Here is a 22,255-nt window from a genome sequence, read left to right on the forward strand (position 1 = left end):
TATCTTAATAAAGCGGTTAAAAAAAAAAAAGTCAAAGTAAAAACACCATATTCACACAAAAGAATTCAGGACCAAAAGACCTGCACTAAAAGAACATTAAAGGAAGACCTATAGGCAGAAGTAAAATGAAAAATGTATTATGGAATTTATAATATACATAATAGTAAAATGCTTGACAAATGATAATAAAAAGCCTAGGGGACAGAAATACAAGTACCCTACCTATAGTAAGGTTCTTATGGTATAATATCCCTTAAATGTAGACTGGTAAGTTGTATATGCTAAAGCAACCATTACGGTAAAAACAGCACAAAACAAAGACACAAAGAATTACAGCTAAGGACTGAAGAAAAGACATAAATAAAAATTTTTAAAAATACCTGATTAATGAAAAAGAAGGCAGAAAGAAGGAACAAGAAACATGGGACAAACAGAAAATAAATAACAAAGATGGCAGACTCAAACTTAATCACAGCAATAATCACAATACATGTAAATGACCTAACACACTATTTTTAAATGCAGAGATTGTCAGTTAAGATTAAAAAAGTGAAATCCAATTTTAGATTGGATACTGCCAATCTAAAAATTTTAGATTTAGATTTAGATACTGCCTATCTAAACAATTTAAATATAAACAAAGAGATTAAAAATAAAGATAGAAGAAGATATATATCAAGCTAACACTAGTCACAAGAAAGTCTGACTGAATATATTGATATCAGAGTACAGTTCAGAACAAAGAAGAGTGAGTACCTAAAATGAAGATGATCACTTTATCAGGATAAAGGAGTCATTTAGTCAAGAGAACGATACTAAATATTTATGAACTTAATGACAGAGCTTCAAAATATATGAAGTCAAAACTGAAAGAACTACAAAGAGTAATGCACAGATCAATAATTATGATTGGAGATTTCAATACCCCCTTTCAATAACTGATAGAACAACCAGTTAGAAAACACTAACCACAACTTTACTTAATTGACATTTATAGAATACTACACTCAAAACACCAAAATACACATTTTTCTTAAGTGCACATAGAATAACCAGTAAGAGGGATGCCTGGGAGGCACAGTCAATTTAGCATCATGACCTCGTGGTTCGTGAGTTTAAGCCCCACGTCGGGCTCTATGCTGACAGTTTGGACCTGAAACCTGCTTTGGATCTGTGTCTCCCTCTCTCTCTGTCCCTCTTCCATTCATTCATTCATTCTCTCTCTCTCTCTCTCTCAAAAATAAACATAAAAAAAAAAAAGAATTACCACTAAAGCCATAAAACAAGACTCAATAAATTCAAAAGGATTCAAGTCATATTAAATATGTGTGTTCTTTGACCAGAACAGAATTAAATTAGAAATCCAAAACAGAAAGATCCTTGGGAAATCTTCAAATATTTGGAAACCATTTAAGGAACTTCTAAATAACCAATGGCTCAAAAAAGATACCAAAAAGAAAATCAGAAAAGTACCTTGAACTAAACAAAAATGGAAGCATAACATATTCAAATTTGTAGGATACCACTAAAGTAGTACTTAAAGGAATATTTAAAGGACTAAATATCTATATAAAAGAAGAAAGTTCTCAAATCAGTGACCTAAGCTTATACTTTAATGAACTGCAAAGAGAAGAACAAATTAAATGCAAAGTAAGAGGAGGGTAGAAAATAATAAAGATCAAAGGGAGAAAACAATAGAGAAAATGAATTCAACCAAGAGCTAGTTCTTTGAGAAGCTCAACAGAATTGTTAACTTTTAGCTAAAGCGATAAGGAAAAAAAGAATACGTATTTACCAATATCAAGAATGAGAAGGGTGACATCACTATAGATCCTACAGATATTAAAATGGTAGAAGAGGGGTGCCTGGCTGGCTCAGTCAGTGGAGCATGTGGCTCTTGATCATGGAGTTGTGAATTCAAGTCCCCCATTGGCCACAGATCTTACTTAAAAAATATACATACATAATAAAATGGTATAAGGGAACATTATGAACTTTATGCCAATAAGTTCAACAACTCAGATGATATGAAAAAACTCCCTGAAAGACAGAAACTACCAAAGTGCACTCCAGAAGAAACAGAAAAATCTGAATAGACACATATAAGTAAAGAAATTGAATTAGTAATTAAAAACCTCACAAAGAAAAAAATCAGGCCCAAATGACTTCACTGGTAAATTCTACCAAATATTTAAAAGAAGACATAATGCCAATCTTCAACAAACTATTTCAGAAATAGAGGAGGAGGCAGTATTCTCTGACTCACTCTATGAAGCCATTACTACCCTGATACTGAGCCATACCAAAGACATAACAAGAAATTAAGCAAGAGATCAAAAGGATTGGCCACCATCACCAAGTGGGATTTACCCAAAGTATGCAAACTTGGCTTAACATTCTAAAATCAATTAAGGTAATATACCATATTAACAGAAGAAAACCATACGATCACCTCAATAGATGCAGAAAAAGCATTTGACAAAATTCAATACGATTCATGGTAAAAAAAAAAAAAAAAAAAAAAAAAACTCTTAAACTGGGAATGGATAAGAATATCCTTAATCTGATAAGGATATTTACAAAATACCAAGAGCTAACATCACATTTAATGATGAATGAATGAATGCTTTCTCCTGTAAAAATGAAGTAAGACAAGGCTGTCCATTGTTGCCACTGCTATTCAACACTATACTACAGGTTCTAGCTAATGTAGTACAGGGGGGAGAAAAAAGGAAAAGGACAGAAAAATAAACCAAGGACACCCATAATGGAAAGGAAGAAGTAAAGAGAAGGAGGTTTTTACAGGTAGATCATAGAATCCTATTTGTCTTCGAATTCTATTTGTCCTCAAATCCTAGAAAGTAATAAATGAGTTCAGCAAAGTTGTCAGATACAAAATCAACATACAAAATCAAGTATACCTATATACTAAGCAATGAACAACAGGAAATTGAAATTAAAACTCTATTCATAATATCATAAAGAATAAAAACTTAGGAATAAACTTAATAAAGGACAGGCAGGACATGTACACTTAAAGAATTTACACGTAAATTAATGGTGATCTAAGTAAATGAAAAGACATCTCATACTCAGAGATCAGGACATTTACTATTGTCAATATTGGAACACTTAATATTGGCAAATCTTTCCAAACTAACCTACAAATTTAATGCATTCACTGTCTAATTCCAGCAGGGTTTTTTTGTAGAAATTGAAAAGCCAATCCTAAAATTTGTATGAAAGTTCGAAGCTAGAATAGCCAAAACCATTTTGAAAAAAAATAACAAAAGTTGGGAGGATATACACCATCTGATTTTAAAACTTACTGTAAGTCACAATAATGAAGACAGTATGGTACTGACACAAAGACAGACATGTAAATCAAGAAAGAGTTCAGAATTTCTTACATTTATGAAACCATAAAAAAAGAAAAGAATAATATTTTCCAAAAAAAAAAAAAAACGTGCCAAGATAACTAGATATACATGCAAATATATGAAGTTAGACCTTTCCCTTACACGATACATAAAAATTAAATTAAAATGGATGACAGACTTAAGCATTAGGAGCTAAAACTGTAAATATTTGAAGAAAACACAGGGGAAAAGTATCTGTGACTTTGGATTGGCAAAACGTTATTAGGATAGGATGCCAAAGGTACAATGTATAGAATAAAAATTTGATAAACTGAACTTTATCATAATAAAATGTTTGAGTTTCAAAAGACACTATGAAAGTGAAAAGAGAAGGCACAGATTAGGAGAAAATTGTTGCAAATCATGTATCTGATAAGGGACGAGTATACAAAATATACAAAGAACTCTTAATAAAAAGACAAATAAACCATATAAAAATGGGCAAAAGGTTGAACAGACATTTCTCCAGAGACAATCTATAAATAGCTGATAAGTGCATGAAAAGATGCTCAGTATCACAAGCCCTCAGAAAATGCTAATGAAAACCACAATGAGATACCACTATTCATTCACTCAGTACAGTAGATATAATCAAAAAGACAAAATAGCTATCAGGATGTCGAGACACTGGAACCCTCATTCATTTCCACTCTAGAAAACAGTTTGCCAACCCTTGAGAAGTTGAAATGTAAATTTACCATACAACCTAGCAATTTTCCTCCTAGAAGTCTATACAAGAGAAATGATACCTTATTGTATGCACAAATACATTTACAGAAACATTTGTAACATTACTCATAGTAGCCCAAACATAAAAACAATCCAAATTCCCACCAACTGGTGAAGAGACAGACAAAATGTGTATATCCATACAATGGACTACTAGTCAGCAGTTAAAAAGAACAGACTAGGATCATGAACCTCAAAAACATTATGCTAGGTGAAAAAAGCCAGACATACACCCCTGCATATTGTATAATTCCATTTATATGAAGTGTCTAGAAAGGGCAATTATAGAAACTGAAAATAGATAAGTGGTTGCCTGGGGGAGCGGGAGGGCAGGAGCATTACTGAAGTTTAAACCAGCACAAGAGAACTTTTTGGGATGATGAAAACATTTTAAAACAGATTGTGGTGATGACTGTACAGTTCTATACATTTCTAAAGATGGAATTGTACACTTACAATAAATGAATTTTATAAGTAAAAATGTCCTAAAAAATTAAAAAAAAAAAAAACAAAACACCTTAGCCAAACTCAGAATTTAGAAATTATTGGGGTGCCTGAGTGGCTCAGTCGGTTGAGCATCTGACTCCTGATTTCAGCTTAGATCATGATCTCAGGGTCATGGGATTGTGTTGGGCTCTGTGTTGAGCATGGAGCCTGCTTAAGATTCTCTCTCTCCCCCCCCCCCCGCCCTCTCCCCCACTCGTGCTCTCTAAAATAAAAAAATCATAATAGAATACAATTAAAAAAAGAAATTTAGAAATTATCTAGTTCAGCCAAGTTGCAAGACACAAGGTCAATATATAAAAATCAACTGTATATCCGTACACTAGCAATGAACAAGAAACTAAAATGAAACAACTTCATTTAGAGATTCAATGTATTCTAAATGTTTTGTTTTTGGTTTTTTTTTAAAGAACCAGAGACTGTCAACCCAAATCATCTGCTGTGGAAAGTTCAAAGCTTTAGATCATTTTGTTGATCTAATACTGAGTTAGTGGAAAGGAAAGGAATTGCCATTGTTTAGAAGGTTCCATGCTTTCCTAGAAAAATGAAGGCCACATTTCACTTACTTACCTAGTGTCTAGGAGCCAAGTAAGAAAAAATTCTTTCGAAAACTGTAAAAAGAGGTAGTAAGAACAAAGAGAATTTCCGCACAAGAGACCTGTATCCTAGAGTCTTATCTCTGCAACCACCCAGGAGTACAGCTTTGGACAAATCACTTTATCTTGGTTTTCAAAATGTGTTCTACAGAGCCCAAAGGATTCCACAGATATATGTAAGTGACTTATCTATGGGTAAGGAAAACGTGGTGTTTTGATCTCCTCACAGTGATTTTAAGGACTTTTATTTAGAATTCCCAGGTAAATTTAATTCAAATGATTTCTTGGCCAAAAACTCATTTGGAAACCACTGGAGTAAAGGCATTTCAGGCACTTTTCATCTTTAGCACTAAAACTATAAAAATCTATTAGTGTAAAACCATATCATCAGCTCATTTTCAAGCCTTTTTCCACTGCTCTAAATGGTATCTCCCCTAAGAGTGATTCAGTATCACCTGTGGGGCTTTTTTTTTTTTTTAATTTAAATAACATCTTCAAAAGAAGAGTTGGTGGTGGTAACATGGAGAATAGAAGATGCAAAAATTGAAATACTGGAATTTGTTGAAGCCGGTTGATGAACATATTGCAGTTCATCATATATTCTATGTAATTTTGAAAGTTTTGTCATAAACTTTTAAAGATGTGGATAGCAATCATTTTGGACAAAAGGTTGTGATAACTGGTGAGAGTTTATCTACTGTGGTTCTAACATGGACACAGAACATAATTTTCTTTAACTATACACTATGGATCTTAGTCTATTCAGGCTGCTGTAACATAAATACCATAAACTGTGTGGCTTATCAACATTTATTTCTCAGGGTTCTAGAAGCTGGGAAGTCCAAGAACAGGCACTGGCACGATTTGGTGTCTGGTCGAGGTCAGCTTTCTAGTTCAGAGACCATTTTTTTCAGTGTATCCTCATATGACAAGAGAGGTATGTGAGGGATCTTTCTGGTATCTTTTTTTTTTTTAAGGGCACTAATCCCATTCATGAGGGCTTCTACCTTCATGACTTAATCACCTCCCCAAAACACCATCACACTGGGGATTAATTCTCGACATATGGATTTGGGGGGGGAGGGGGGACACAAATATTCAGTCTATAACATCCAGAAATAAGGGGGGAAACCCTTTATTAATTTCAATTATATGAAATTAAATAGAAACCCATATATACAAGAATGTTGAATGATCTCAGCCTTTCTGTTGAAGAACAGTGATTAAAAAGTACCCACGTTAGGAGTGTCTCCCACTCAAATTCTTACCTTGAGGTCCTAATGCCCAGCACCTCAGAATGTGATCTTATTTGGAAATAGGATGTGTGCAGCTGTAATTAGTTAAATTGGGATGAGATCACACCAGAGAGTAGAGTAGACACTTAATCCAGTATGCGTAGTGTCCTTACAAAAGGGGGAAATTTGGACACAGATACCTACACAAGGAGAATGCCAAATGAAGATGAAGGTAGAGATCAGGTGATGCTTCTGCAATCCAAAGACTGTTAGCAAACCACCAGAAGCAGGTGGGAGGCATGGAACAGGTCCTTTCTCATAGCCCTCAGAGGCAAGCAATCTTGCCTACATACTGATCTCTGGGATTTCTAGCCTCTAAAACCATGAGACAGAATTTCTGTTGTCACCCAGTCATAACAGCAGTCCTAGCTAATTAATACATCTCACATTCTAAATATCTGAGCAGGACTTACTAAGAAAGAACCTGAGAACACCGTACTTTCCAGACCATGAAAGACAAATCCACAAAAACATTTTGCAAGAAAATTCACAGGACATAAGTGCACTCTGACTTTTCTCCTCCTCTCCCCAGGACAGTAGGGCATTGCAAAATCATATCCAGTAAATGGAGGCTCTAAAAGAACTTGAGAAAGGGCATAATGGCATCTTACTTGGTGGCGGGGCACTGCTGAACATCAGAAACTAGTAAGCCGATGTCAGGGAGCATAGGGAGAGTTCTTGAAAATCTGATATATGAATCTGTAAGTTTGGGAGCATATGCAAATATACTTTCTATGCAGGGAAGTGCCTCCTTCAGCATGCAGAAGCCTGAATTCACTGAATCCAAATTTAATAACATGGAGAAAAAAGACCAGCAGTTGGATAAAGTACATTTCTACTGTTTGGCACAGCAAGAATGCATAGATTCCCAGAGGCCAAATTTGAAACAAGTTGCACATCAAAATGAGTAACAGGAATGGATGATAATACATTTTTAAAAAAATCCATGTGTGGATTAAAAACAAATTATTTTCTTTACAGGTGAGAAGAGGAAAAATTCTCTATTTTTCTAAATGTTTATTTATTTATTTTAGGGGGGGAGGGGCAGAGAGAGAGGGAGAGAGAGAGAGAGGGAGAGAGAGGGAGAGAAACCCAAGCAGGCTTCTTGCTGTCAGCTCGGAGCCCAATGTGGGGCTCGTTCCAACGAACCATGAGATCATGACCTGAGTTGAAATTCAAAGTCAGGTGCTTAACCGACTGAGCCACCCGGGCACCCCAAAAAATTCTTTTATAGGAGAATGCCAACACCTATTCATGGAAAGAATGACAGAATTAGAAAATAACCATATTGTAAATACCAAAGTACTAATAACTGATTCAGACAAAAATTATCAACAGATGCTAAGAAACCATTGGGTGTGAGACTGTTAGGGAATAGGATATTGACACTCCACAGAGTAGAGCAAAAAGGAAACAGGTACTTTTACAGAAAAATCTGGTGAATATCACCTTAACCAAAACGTTAGTAAAACTGTTAAATTTCAATCTAATCATGAGAAAACAACCACATACATCTAAGAGGTATTCTGCAACGAAGCCATCATCGACTCTTTTAAAAACATTAACACCACAAAAGGCAGAAAAGGGTGAAGAACTTTTCATGATTAAAGAGATATGAAAAACTAACTGAAACCTTGATTGGATCCTGAATAAGGAAGAAAACCAGCTATCAAGGGCATTTACTGAAACATTTCGGAAAATCTGAGTATGGCCTATGTATTACACTATCACATCACTGTTGAATTTTCAGTGTGGTAAACATATTATGTACAAGAATGTCTGATTTTTGGAGAGACATACAGAAATATTTAGGAAGGTAGCGATATAATGTCTCATTATGATCCTGAATTACTTCAGCCAAGAAAAAGTCAGCAAATGGGCAAAATATGTTAACAAGTAGAAAATCTAGAAGGGCGTATGACTCTTCATCCACCATCCTTTCAACTTTTCCGTGGGTTGGAAGTTTTCCAAAATAAAAAATGGCGAGGAAAAGAAAAAAAACGTATGTGCTTCCCCTGAGCCAAGTGTAAGTCCTGCTTGAAGCCCATTCAACAGAAGTCCACCCATGAGACAAATTTACCAAGGTAAGATGACACACAATATGGGTGTACTCACGGGCAAGAGCTGAACCAGGAGTAAACGAAAGAAGAGTGTTGCCAAAGGTGAAATGTGAAGTACATTGCCTATGTGGGCAAGTGATAGGTTCTATATAAGGGCCTCTGAAAATAAATGTATTCGGGTTTAGCACAAAAGAGCTAGCACATATATACAGGCCATGACACCATGCTGGATTACAACAGAATCATTCAAGTAAAATGTTGCTCCCTTTCCTCTTTCTTCTTCCTCAACCTTGAAAGTAAGCACCACAAGAGTAAGAAGAAAGTAACGATTAAAAGAATAAAACAACTGCCACCCCTATCAAAATGAGAATGCAGGGGCATTCTGGGTGGCTCAGTCAGTTAAGCACCCAACTCTTGGTTTCAACTCAAATCATGATCTCATGGTTTGTGGGTTTGAGCCTCACATTGGGTGCTGACAGTGCAGAACCTGCTTGGGATTCTCCCTCTCTCCCCCTCTTTCTCTGCCCCACCCCCCCCCCCGTCAAAATAAGTTAAAAAAAAATGAGAATGTGGGAAGGAAAAATCATTATATTGGGTATAAGATTAAAACTGGATTTTCTGTAACTTAAGGTATGTTTCAATTACTAAAAATAAGACGATTCTTCTAAGTACAAATGAAGGGCTAGAAAGGGTAAAGAGTTGACCTTGTATAGATGAATACAGTAATTAAGAGAAAGATAAAGCAGAGAATTCAGGCTTTTCCGAAAACAACAGTGATAAACTCCCATTAATGAACGGGGGCTCAAGACAGGAAGAACTCAGGGAGCTGGGAGTGGAAACAGGCACTGGGGTCAAAAACCCAACTCCCTGGGAGTAATGAAACCCAAGACACCTCAAGCGAGACAGTAAACAAGAGTCAGACCCACTACCTGAAACAAAGGTACTGTAATTTTTTGATAGGAACAGAGGCTCAAATGACAAGTGCAGTTTCAAATGAAAAGTGCTTGCTTGCTATGAAGGGAAGAATTAGAAATATCTGTGCAACCAACAATAAGACCACCATATACTGACTCAAGGACTGGAGTAATTTCTCCAGAAGATCCTACTCTAAGACCTTCTTCAGAGCTGAGGATTTCAAAAGTTCAGGCTGGGGCAATTTCAAAACTGCCTTATTGGAAAGGAGTATGGTAAAAAGGAAAGAAAACAAACCTGTTTAAAACAAGGCAAACTGAACTCACCAACAAAAAATTACAAAGCATATTTTAAAAAATCATTGTATTTCTCATAAAATAATTTTCTCATAAAATCACTCTAAGGACACAAAATCACATTCATTTATAAGGAACAAAAAAGGTGGGGAGAGGGGCGCTGGGTGGCTCAGTCAGGTAAGTGTCCAACTCTTCATTTCAGCTTAGGTCAAGATCTCACAGTTTGTGAGAGATCAAGTCCCGAGTCAGGCTCCGTGCTTGACAGCTCAGAGCCCTCTTGGGATTCTCTCTCCTTCTCCCACTGCCCCACCCCTGCTCATTCTCACGCTCTTTCTTTCTCAAAATAAATAAACATCAAAAGGTGGGGGGGGGGGGGGAGTAGAAATTTAAAGGTAGTGGAACAGATGAACAAGTGGCATTGATTAGAAAGACTGTAAAAAGCTAAAACCTAATTCTGGAGGTAGGGAAAGCCTAGGAAAAAACTAAATCACTCTAGAGAACTCAAAAGAAGTTGTAAACATGTTCTTCCATTTTATGTATTGTCTTTTTACCTTCTTGATAGTATCACTGGAAACACAAAAGTTTTAATGTTTGATGAATTCCAATTTATTTTTTCCTTTGTCACAGGTGCTTTTGGTATTATATCTAAAAGACTATTGCTGAGTCCAGTCACAAAGATTTACTCCTGTGTTCTCCTCTAAGACTTCTATAGTTCTAGCTATTAATTTTAGGTCTGTGATCTATTTGGAGTTCATTTTTTTAACATGGTGTGAGGTAGAGATCCAATTTCATTATTTTCTATGTGAATATCTAGTTGTTCCTGCACCCTGATGAATTTTTTTTTAAAGTAGTGTTGACACAACTGGATACAAACTTGGAAACAAACTTAGATTCAATATTCATACCTTATACACCAAGGTAGTTCTAAGTGGATCTGAGATTACTGATATTACATAGATACATTACTGATATTACAAGTTACTGATATTATATAGTTAATATCCCTAATATGCATTAAAAACTTCTGAAAAATAGGGAAGAAAAAAGTGAACAATTCTATTGAAAAAGGTGGAAGGGGACAACAAATGAGAATCAAACCCGGGCACCTGGGTAGCTCAGTTGGTTAAGCATTCAACTCTTGATTTCAGCTCAGGTCATGATCTCAAGGTTTGTGAGTTCAAGTCCCCTGTCAAGCTCTGCACTGACAGAGTGGAGCCTGCTCGGGATTCTGTCTCCCTCTCTCTCTGTCCCTCCCCTGCTCACACACATGCGCAGGTATGCTATGCTCTCTCTCTCTCAAAAATAAACAGTGGCACCTGGGTGGCTTAGTCAATTAAGCATCTGACTTTGGCTCAGGTGACAATCCTCACACACTGTGAGTTAGAGTCCTGTGTTGGGCTCTGTGCTGACAGCTCAGAGCCTGGAGCCTGCTTCGGATTCTGTGTCTCCCTCTCTCTGACCCTCCCTCACTCATGCTCTCTCTCTTTCAAACATAAACAAACATTAAAAAAAATTGTTTTTCATAAATAAACATTAAAGAGTCAATTCTCACAAAAAATGCAAATGGCTTAAATATAAAAAATATGCTAATAAAAGGAATTTAAATGAAAACTACACAGAACATATCCATCCTTAATATTGATTATGGTGTTGGTATCACAGGTGTATACATGTCAAAACTTATCAAACACTTTGAATAAATGTACTTTACTGTGTATCAAATGTACCTCAATAAAGCTGTAAGAAAAAAAAAGACATATACTTCATCTCCAATGAAGGGAAATCTGGCAACATCTAGAAAAATTAAGATGTATTTACTACTAAATGAATACCATAATTACATAGGAAAAAAAGGAACTAATCCAAGTAAATTTTAAATATAGTATTTTACTTATTCTCAGACTAAAAAGAACTGTGGATAAATACTGAAATTTACTTAGATTTGTTGTTGGTAGCGGTATGCATACAGCAATTCTGAAGCTATTGATATGTATCATACAAGTGGGCAAATATGGAATCAGTATACTGCTAGTAGTTAGGTTTCTCACTAGGGAAGAAGAGAAGGGAGACAAAAATAAGGAACTGGGGAGGCAAAGAACCCAGATACACACTAAAATTAGAGTATCAGTATGAATTTGTGACTTAAACATACCTATTTTTTTCACTCTGTCCACTAAGTCTAGAAGCAATGACATTTACAGGAGCAGTGAACATAATCTAATGCCCAGATCTTGATTGCTAAATAACATTTTAACTAAAAGGATTCCAGGCTCTTAAAAAATGGCTGCCTTCAGCGCTAAGGCAAGGAAAGTACAAGATAAGTGTGGACCCTCTTATACCAAAAACTAAAAAAAGTTCTCAGAAAGTGGAGGGGACATAGTAAGTGGTAAGGGACATAATTTGACAGGTTTTCATTGGCCAGATTTGGGACAGGTTGACTATCAAAGGAATACCACGAACTATATAACACACTGAATGAAAGAATCCACAAATCCATGTATAAAGAGATAAGAAAAAGTTCTTTTTGTAGAACACCAACTGACCAACTAACTAGTGTAGAGAATGATAGTTAGCAAATCACCATTTTGCAACAATAACTAATTTTCACCATTAGGTGGAAGTTTGCTGGAAGAATATTTGCACAAAGTATTTGATAATTTTTTAACTACAAAAAAATATGGTGGAAAAGTCTGATAAACAATACCTAAACCAAGTAATCTGAAATCAACACTACCAGTAATGGACAAAGTAGCATCAAGTACCCTCTGATGTAATTTGCTACAGATATATCGCGTCTATATAGATACATCGCATTTTTATTGACGAAAGTGCATAAACTGAATTGAATCATGAAGAAACGATCAATTAAATCCCAAATAGGAACAGTCTGTGAAACAATGGATGCATACTATTTAAAAATACAAATGTTGTGAAAGGTAAAGACAGGCTGGGGGCGCCTGGGTGGCGCAGTCGGTTAAGCGTCCGACTTCAGCCAGGTCACGATCTCGCGGTCCGGGAGTTCGAGCCCTGCGTCAGACTCTGGGCTGATGGCTCAGAGCCTGGAGCCTGTTTCTGATTCTGTGTCTCCCTCTCTCTCTGCCCCTCCCCCGTTCATGCTCTGTCTCTCTCTGTCCCAAAAATAAATAAACATTGAAAAAAACAAAAAAAAGATAAAGACAGGCTGAAGAACTGCTGCAGATTAAGACACTCGAAACAAAATGTAAATGTGTGATTCTGAACTGGATCATAGAAGGCTCTATAAAACACAGGGTTAGGACAATCAGGAAACTTGACCATGGACAGCATATATTTGGTAATAGTAGTATACTATGTTTGACTCCCTGAATGGACGTGGTAACTGCCTCGGAGACATGTGGAGAATGTTATTGCCCATCCCTCTCTTACTCAAAATCCACCTTGGAATAAAATCCACATTACTTTCGCCAGCATACCAGGCACTCCATTACTAGGCCTCTGCCTAGCACCCTCAGAACACTTACGGTAGAGCCTCTTCTTAATTAAGCTCCATCCACACTAGTTTTCTTTTCTACTCCTCAAAAATCAACTCAAAGGCCTCTGTGTTAGTTATGTCTGCCTGAGATACTCCTTCTTTGCATGACTGAGTCCTTACACCCACCACTCATCTCTCAACTTGGGCATCTCTTCAAAGGACTACCCCTCACCCTGAAGTCACTTACTGTGACATTACCTTATTTTCTTCACAGCATCTGTTACTATTTGAAATCATGGCATCTATTATCTGTATACTGATTATCAGTCTCTTATTACTAGAATATATATGTCGTGAGAGTAGGAACTTATGTCTTGGTCACTATTCCATTTCCAGAATGTAGAACCCAGTGCCTATACACAGTTGATACTTACCAACTAGTCACTAAATTACAGAATTACTAATTCTGATATGTACCCATTAGGGAGTCTACCATTTTAAGCATGATGAAAATCCTAATGAAACCTCATGTTAATTTAGGAGGTATTCAAAAAATACAACTTAAAATGCTTAGTATTGGGGAGGGAAAAAAAAAGCGCAGTAATTTTAGTGTAAAAACACTACCATCAGGTCAGAAGACCACAAAAACAATTTATTCCATTTATTCCCTCTAACTCTCAATACATTTCTTTTCAAAGTAAACAAAGTGGGGAGACAGGGGAAGAGAGGGAGAAAGAAGGAGTAGGGAGAAAGGGGGAGGGGAGGAGCGAGAGAGTGCATGCAAGAGAGTAAGCACAGAATGTGCACAAGGAGAGGTATTAAAAGAACCATCCACTGTAGCAGATAGAAACCAGCAAGGGTTTCTATTCCAATCACTTTCTATCTCAAAACAAAGCCAAAAAAAAAAAAGATTTATTAATTCTCATCTTCCGATAAAGCTGTTGACACATTCCAGTTATAAAGACTCTTTTTAAGCGTGAAAACTCATTTCCTTGCTATCACACACTTGCATTTTAGAACAGGCTGTGATGTATCTGAAGATCATTTGTGCCACATTCTTGTGTGCTGTTGCTATTGAAATTTTCATTAAGTAACATCAGATAAAATACCTCTCCTGAGAAGTCTGCAAAAGCTACTTCAGGATTTATCTATTTTCTAGTAATTTGTTACACATCAATAGAAAATGAAACACCAATAACTCTCAATAACTGCTTAAACAAACTTGATGCATCCACTCTTTTCTTCCCTAGGGAAGAATGTGTGCCATTTAAATGGAACATTCTTACTGTATCTTCATCCAAAAAGACTTATTTAACTTCCCCATTGAAACTTGCAAACAGATAAAGGATTACAATCTACAGGTAAGCAAGCCAAAAAAGAATTAAAAAAGCATAATTTCTAAAAGGATTCATCCCTGAGCACCCCATCTCATAAACATGTGAACTACAAGATGTAATTACTGTTTACTTAATCTTTTTTACTTTGTCTCTCTGAAACAGAGAAATAACTATTCTGCTACAAGAGCTGTTCACAAACAGACTTAACTGTCACTGGGCCTTGTTTTCATTCTATACAATCTGCCTCACATAGGTAGGGACAAACATACAATGTGCCACAAAATTAAAATAAAGTGTTGTTCTATAAAAAGACTAAAGATACGGCTCTAGAAAAAAGGGGCACAAACAAAAGGAGACAGAATTTGAGATGCTACAGATAAAGAAAGGATTACTATGCCCAATTTTGAAAATGGGAAAAGAATGTGAATAGATATTTCTCCAAAAAGGATATGCAAATTGCCAATAAGCACATAAAAAATACCCAACATCATTAGCCCCCCGAAAATGCAACTCAATGTCACAATGAGCTACACCCTCCAACCAAGATGACTATAATGAAAAAGGCAACAAAATTGCTGGTAGAAATGTAAAATGGTGCAGCCACTTTGGAAAACAATTTGGGCAGAGCTCCTCAAGATGTTAAATACAGTTAATATGGGGCGCGGGGTGCCTGGGTGGCACAGTCGGTTAAGCGTCCGACTTCAGCCAGGTCATGATCTCGCGGTCCGTGAGTTCGAGCCCCGCGTCGGGCTCTGGGCTGATGGCTCAGAGCCTGGAGCCTGTTTCCGATTCTGTGTCTCCCCCTCTCTCTGCCCCTCCCCCGTTCATGCTCTGTCTCTCTCTGTCCCAAAAATAAATAAACGTTGAAAAAAATAATTAAAAAAAAAAAAAATACAGTTAATATGACCCAGCAATTCCACTCCTAGCTATATACCCAAAAGAACTGAAAACACATGTTCGTTAAAAAACAAACAAAAAATCTGTTCCTGAATGTTGAGAGCAGTATGGACAATCACCAAAAAGTGTCCATCAACTGATGAATAAAAGACTATGTAGCATACAAGGGAATATACCAAACCATTGAAAGAAATCAAATACAAATATTATAACATGGATAAAACTTTTTTTTTTTTTTAAGTAAGCTCTACACTCAACATGGGACTTGAACTCACAACCCTGAGATCAAGAGCTGCATGCTCTACCTACCAATACAGGTGGCCCCAACACAGATAAATCTTAAAAACACTGTGCTAAGTGAAATAAGTCAGACAAAAAAGTCACATGTTATATGATTCTATTTATGAGACATTTCCAGAACTAGCAAAATTTATGGAGACAGATTAGTGTTTGCTAGGGCTTGGTGGGGAGGGGAAAATAGGCATTAAGCGCTAATGGGGAAGGGTTTCTTTGGGGGATAATGAAATGTCTGGAATTATAGTGGTGATAGTTGTACACCTTTGTGAAAATATGAAAAACCAATGGATTATATACCCAAAAAGTTTTTAAAAATGTAGTTAGACATTACATTTTTAATCTGTGGCTTTTGGCAATGTCCTAGCACACATCCATTTCTCAAGAACGTACAAAGAAATATATATGACATTATCTCTTCTATCCATCTTCTTTTTCATGGACACTTACCTGAAGCAGTCTGTCCTGTTTCCCACCACATATGGGGGCATTTTAATTTGTTTTAAGTTATTTATAGTAGGTGCTAACAAAAAAAAAAAAAAAAAAGAAGAAAGAAAAAAAAAGAAAAGTCTCCCTTATACCTACTAAATTGCTTTGAAAATTCAGTTTATCTTTCCAGCTTCATTTTCTGTACACTTACAAATATATACATGGTTTGATTTTTATAAAAATGAAAACATACCTGAGACACTTCACTGGAGTTTGTTACTGAACAATGGATGACTGACACACTCAATAACCACGTACATGGAGACTTTTCCTCATTCTTTATCAATTACATAGTATGGATGTAGCATACTTTAGTTATCTAGTCTTCCACCAACTGACAATCATTTTTCACACTGCCTCTTTGGAAAGTTACTCCTATGACACTCCTTTTGACTCTCCACAATATAGCCCCACCAAGCTTTACAATGTATGGAGTCAGTGCAGTGGGTATCATTCTGGTCTCTAAGACCAAGCTGACTTTGAAGCCCAGCCTATCCATGTACTAGCAATGTAACTTTGGAGAAGTTATACCCTTATTGTGCCTTAATTTCTTCACTAGCCTAAATATCTTAGAGAGTCCTATAAGAAATAAGGTACTCCTGTACCTCCAATGAATGCCAGACACAGATGTACTCAAATGTCAGCTATCATTATCATACCTCCCCATGAATTCTGTACTCATACCCAAATGCCACTCATAATTCCTCAACTATTCCTTTTACTCTGCTGTTAAAATTTTCTTCTGCTATGGCTGTTAGTCTATAATGATTAATTCATCCTTGGATGCCTTGGTGACTCACGTCAATTAAGTGTCCAACTTCAGAGATACAAGCACCCTTTGTAACGGCATTATTGATCCAAGATACACAAGCAGCCCAAATGTCCATCAATTGATGAATGGATAAAGAAGATGAGGGGCGCCTGGGTGGCGCAGTCGGTTAAGCGTCCGACTTCAGCCAGGTCACGATCTCGCGGTCCGTGAGTTCGAGCCCCGCGTCGGGCTCTGGGCTGATGGCTCAGAGCCTGGAGCCTGTTTCCGATTCTGTGTCTCCCTCTCTCTCTGCCCCTCCCCGTTCATGCTCTGTCTCTCTCTGTCCCAAAAATAATAAATAAACGTTGAAAAAAAAATTAAAAAAAAAAAGAAGATGTGTGAGACACACACACACACACACACACACACATATACATATACATACACACACAATGGAATATTACTCAGCCATAAAAAGAATGAAATCCTGCCATTTGCAACGACAGAGAGTATAATGCTAAGCAAAATAAGTCAGAGAAAGACAAATACCATTTCACTCATATGTAGAATTTAAGAAACAAAACAAATAAGCAAAGGGGAAAAAGAGACGCAAACCAAGAAACGGACTCTTAACTACAGAGAACAAACTGATGGTTACCAAAGAGGAGCTGGGTGGGGAGATGGGTAAAATAGATGGGGATTAAAGAGTATATTTATAAAGATGAGCACCAGATGATGTGTATGGAAGTGCTGAAGCACTATACTGTACACCTGAAACTAATATAACATTGTATGTTGACTAACTGGAATTAAAAACTTAAAAAAAAAAAAAAAAAAAGAAACAAACAAGATGGGAGCAGTGGAGACGGTGACAAGTAAGGGATTCTGTATCTATTCTGAAGAAAGAACAGACCTCACTGACTGATGAGTAGAAACAAAGCAGAGTCAAGAGAATTATTAGGGGCCCTGATATAAGCCAGTGCTTCTCAAACTTTAGTATGCAAAAGAATCTCCAGGAGAGCATATTAAAATGGAATTGTCAGGTCTTATCTCTGGTCTCTGATTTAGTAGTTCTGGTGTGAAGCCTGAAACGCACCGGCCCACCAACAGAAAAACCAGAACTGCCAATTAGTAAGCTAGGAAAAACAGCAGAGATAAGAAAAATTGAACAAGGAGTTCAATTTTGAACATATTAAATTTGAGATGTCCCAATATCACCTCTGTGGTATTTTCCCCGGAACCCATAGACTCAATCATAGAAAAACATCACATACACTCAAATTGGAGGACCATCCTACAAGGTATCTGAGCAGTAATCTTCAAAAGGTCATCAAAGCCTGAAGATCATAGATGGAAGGGGGCCAGAGAAGGTCCTGGAACATTTGTGGAAAGACTGGTGAAATCTGAATAAAGTACACAGTTTAGTTAGAACTGTACCAATGTTAATTCCTTTCTTTGATAATTGTCCCATTGTACCATGGCTATGTAGGATGTTAACATTCAGTAAAACTAATGAGGGAGGGTATGAGAGCTCTCTGCAAGATCTTTGAACTTCCTGCAAGCCTAAAATTATTTTGAAATAAAAAGTTTTTTAAAATTAAGATACCTATATTAGATATCTAAGTGGCAATGTCATACAGGCAGTTGGATATGTGAGTCTGGAAACAAAGCAGTCCAGGCTGATGATATAAAATGGGAAATTACTAATGTATAAATGGCACCTAAAACCATAACACTAGTTGAGATTACCAAGGAAATGAGTTATTGCAGAAAAGGTCCTAAACAATCTTTAGGGGATTAGGGAAATAAGGAGAAACTAAAAGAGGGTCTAAAAATGATGGCTAGTGGAGCACCTGGGTGGCTCAGTCGGTTAAGCGTCTGACTTCAGCTCAGGTCATGATCTCACAGTCCGTTGAGTTTGAGCCCTGTGTCGGACTCTGTGCTGACAGCTCAGAGCCTGGAGCCTGCTTCAGATTCTGTGTCTCCCTCTCTCTCTGCCCCTCCTCTGCTCATACTCTCTGCCTCAAAAATAAATAAAATTTAAAAAAAAAAGGGGCGGGTGGTTGGGCGCCTGGGTGGCTCAGTCGGTTGAGCATCTGACTTCAGCTCAGGTCATGATCTCACAGTCCGTGAGTTCGAGCCCCGCGTTGGGCTCTGTGCTGACGGCTCAGGGCCTGGAGCCTGCTTCGGATTGTGTCTCCCTCTCTCTCTGCCCCTCCCCCACTCATGATCTGTCTCTCTGCCAAAAATAAATAAACATTCAAAAACAATTTTTTTTTTAATAAAAATGATGGCTAGTGAGGTAGATGACGAGAGAGAAGCTCTGTGAAGGAAGCATTTCATGAAGAAGGAAATAAGCAACTGTCATGAATGCTAACCTGACTGAAGATTAATGCAGGATGAGAAATGTGGTCATTGTGAACTAACAAAAGCTCTTCTGGTGGAGTGGTAGCAGAACACTACTAGCCCGTACAGAATCTTTATGTGGATTTAAACAATGTCCCTCCCAAAGACACTTTACTTGCATCTCTTACAAAACTGTCATAGAATATGCTTTTATTAGAACAAGAAATTTAGTGCCACCTGCTGGAAAACCACTGTCACAAATATGTGATCATTGTCCTCTCGAATGTGGCACCCTTGTTCAGGACACGACCTGCACAATCATACACAGCAGCTTAGTTGGCAAAGTCTGGTTAGAATGGGTTCAAAATAGAAGGAGAAGGGGAAACCATATAGACAATTCTTTCATGGCAAGGAGTTTTGCTGTAAGTGAAACAAGGAAATGCAGGAATAGCCAAAAGGGAAGGTGGATTCAAGGGAGGATTTCTTTTTTTAATAATATTAGAGATCATACGGTGTTTCTGTGCTGAGGAGAATATTCCAGTAGAGAGGGGAAAAATGATGCTATAGCACAAGAGAGCATTGCTGAAATGATGTTATTGAGTAGCTAAGAGTCAAGATCTAGAAGACAAGTGAAGAGGTAGGCCTTAAATAAGAGAATGGATAGTTCACCTAGACAAACAACAGGAATAGCAGAGTGTATATGACCAATTGGAAAGAAGTTAACTGATAAGGTGGCGGGAGTGTACAGATCTCTTCTGCTTGCTTATTTTCTCCAGAAAGTAGGAAGCAAGGTCATTAACTGACAGTGAGGAGTGAGAGCTGAGGAGGTGGTGGAAGTTTGAAAGAAGAGAAATTACTGCCAGCACAATGTGACAATGAATAGATTAAGAAAGAAAATGTGATAGGGTTTCAGGCAGCATCTAAAGACCCATTTGAGCTCAGTGGCCAAAATTTAAAGAGAGACCATTCAACGATATTGCATTCCATATTCTCCATCTACATGTACAGTGGACAGAGCTGGATTTAGCCAGGATTGAACCAGATGTGCACAACAGGGGAAGATATCTGAGGGTACATACAAAAGAGTAACTATAAGTGACTGCATATGAGGAAGTGAGCAACAAGGAGGTGCTCTGGTAGGTACTCAACAAGTAACGAGGTGAACTTAAAATGGAGATATCAGTACAAGCCTCCCCAGTCTTCAACTTAAAAATTTGCAGTGATTGGCCCAAGGTTCCTTACCAAATTGAAACTCCTTCGCACCAAGATTCAACACCTTTCCAAGACACAAGTACTTTTAACTGCTATCACTCCAGTTTATCTGTTAAGTTCCACTTAAAGTGATAAACTGGACATTCTACTCAAATCTCCACAAGTCTTTCTAAAGACTTCCAAACGTTTTGATGCTGGCGTTCCCAGAAAGAATTAATCTAAGTTGTTAAACATAGTTCATTCTTTCTTTAAAAAAAAAAAAAAAAAAAATTCTTTTTTCTTTTTAATGTTTGTTTTAGAGAGAGAGAGAGAGAGAGAGAGAGCGCATAAGCAAGGAAGGGGCAGAGAGAGAGAGAGGGAGACACAGAATCTGAAGCAGGCTCCAGGCTCTGAGCTGTCAGCACAGAGCCCGACACGGGGCTCGAACTCACAAACCATGAGATCATGACCTGAGCCGAAGTCAAGACACTCAACCAACTGAGCCACCCAGGTGCCCCAAAACATAGTTCTTAATCTCCACCAAACTCCTAGAGAGTTTATAATTAAATAATCCCTGAAGCTAATTAGCTGGGCTACAAACAAAGCTCTGTTATAGGAAATTCTTCTGAGTAATGGTACATATGTGGCATTGTATATCCTGGGATGTTTTCCATAATTTCTCTGGATAGTCTTCCAACCAGTTCCACAAGACAAGTCAGGCCATCAACTGTCTTCCTGTTATCATCTCTTACTTTTCATTTTCTTTTACTCCACCCATTCCTAATAATTGAAAATATTTTTTCACTTAATATTAACAATAATCAGTCACTAGTCAATACACCAGACCTTTATTAAGGAATCTGCAACTTCCCACAAATCCTAACCATACACTAGTATAGCTCACTTCTTTATTAAAACTACTCAAAAACAAAACAAATGGGAATTCCTTCAAGAACAAAAAATAAGATCTGCAGCTGTTAAACCTGCTTTTAAGAGGAGGAGGTATAGGTTTATTACACCACCAAGGGAGTCTTCAGTCACACTCCTGGAGAATGTTGTTCTCCAAGTCAGATAGCTCTCCTCCATGCCAATATAAACAAAACGTTGGCCAGGTGTCAGGAACAAAATGTAAAAAGTTCACTTGAGCACCATCACCTAAAATGAAGGCCACAGCTTGCTGTTAGGAACACAAAAGCTTAGGTAATTATCTAATAATAAAAAATTGTGAGAACAATTCATTCAGGAAAAACAGGAACATTCGCTTTTCTACTTCAGTATAAAAATAAAAAAATGTATCATTAAAAAAGCCACAGAAATTTTTTTTTCCTTGCACCAACTTCTTTTGAAATTTCTCCTCTTCACTAATTCTCTAAAAAGGCTAATATTACAGTACTCCCCACCAACCCAAAATGCTCAAAGCAGCTCAAATGTATTACACATTAGCGAGAATTAAAGAAGTGAAGTTATATAACACATAGTCCAGTGAAAGTGACATACTTCTTACCCTAGTATTTCTATCACCAAAGTTCATGTCCAGTGGGTGAAACAAAATTCTCACAATGGATTTCACATGACTAAAGTAAAAAGATAATTTATAAGAAAAGAGCATGAGAAAATTTTATGTTCTTCAAAAAAGGGAGCTGAGAAAAAATATTATGGGATTCATATTAACAAGAAAGGATTTGACA

The 22,255-nt window shown here is 37.1% G+C and overlaps 1 protein-coding gene and 1 long non-coding RNA gene across 6 annotated transcripts in view; one reads left to right on the forward strand and one right to left on the reverse strand.

Annotated features, from left to right (window-relative positions):
• The window catches only part of EPB41L5 (erythrocyte membrane protein band 4.1 like 5), a 142,822-nt gene that overhangs the window by 42,843 nt on the left and 77,724 nt on the right, over positions 1 to 22,255 (reverse strand). The window lies entirely within an intron of this gene.
• LOC123598801 lies at positions 15,008 to 15,913 on the forward strand. The gene is made up of 2 exons (XR_006712792.1): positions 15,008 to 15,247; positions 15,497 to 15,913. It is a non-coding gene; the product is annotated as an uncharacterized LOC123598801 (long non-coding RNA).

The sequence above is a fragment of the Leopardus geoffroyi genome, chromosome C1, assembly GCF_018350155.1.
Source record: "Leopardus geoffroyi isolate Oge1 chromosome C1, O.geoffroyi_Oge1_pat1.0, whole genome shotgun sequence".
NCBI lineage: Eukaryota > Metazoa > Chordata > Mammalia > Carnivora > Felidae > Leopardus > Leopardus geoffroyi.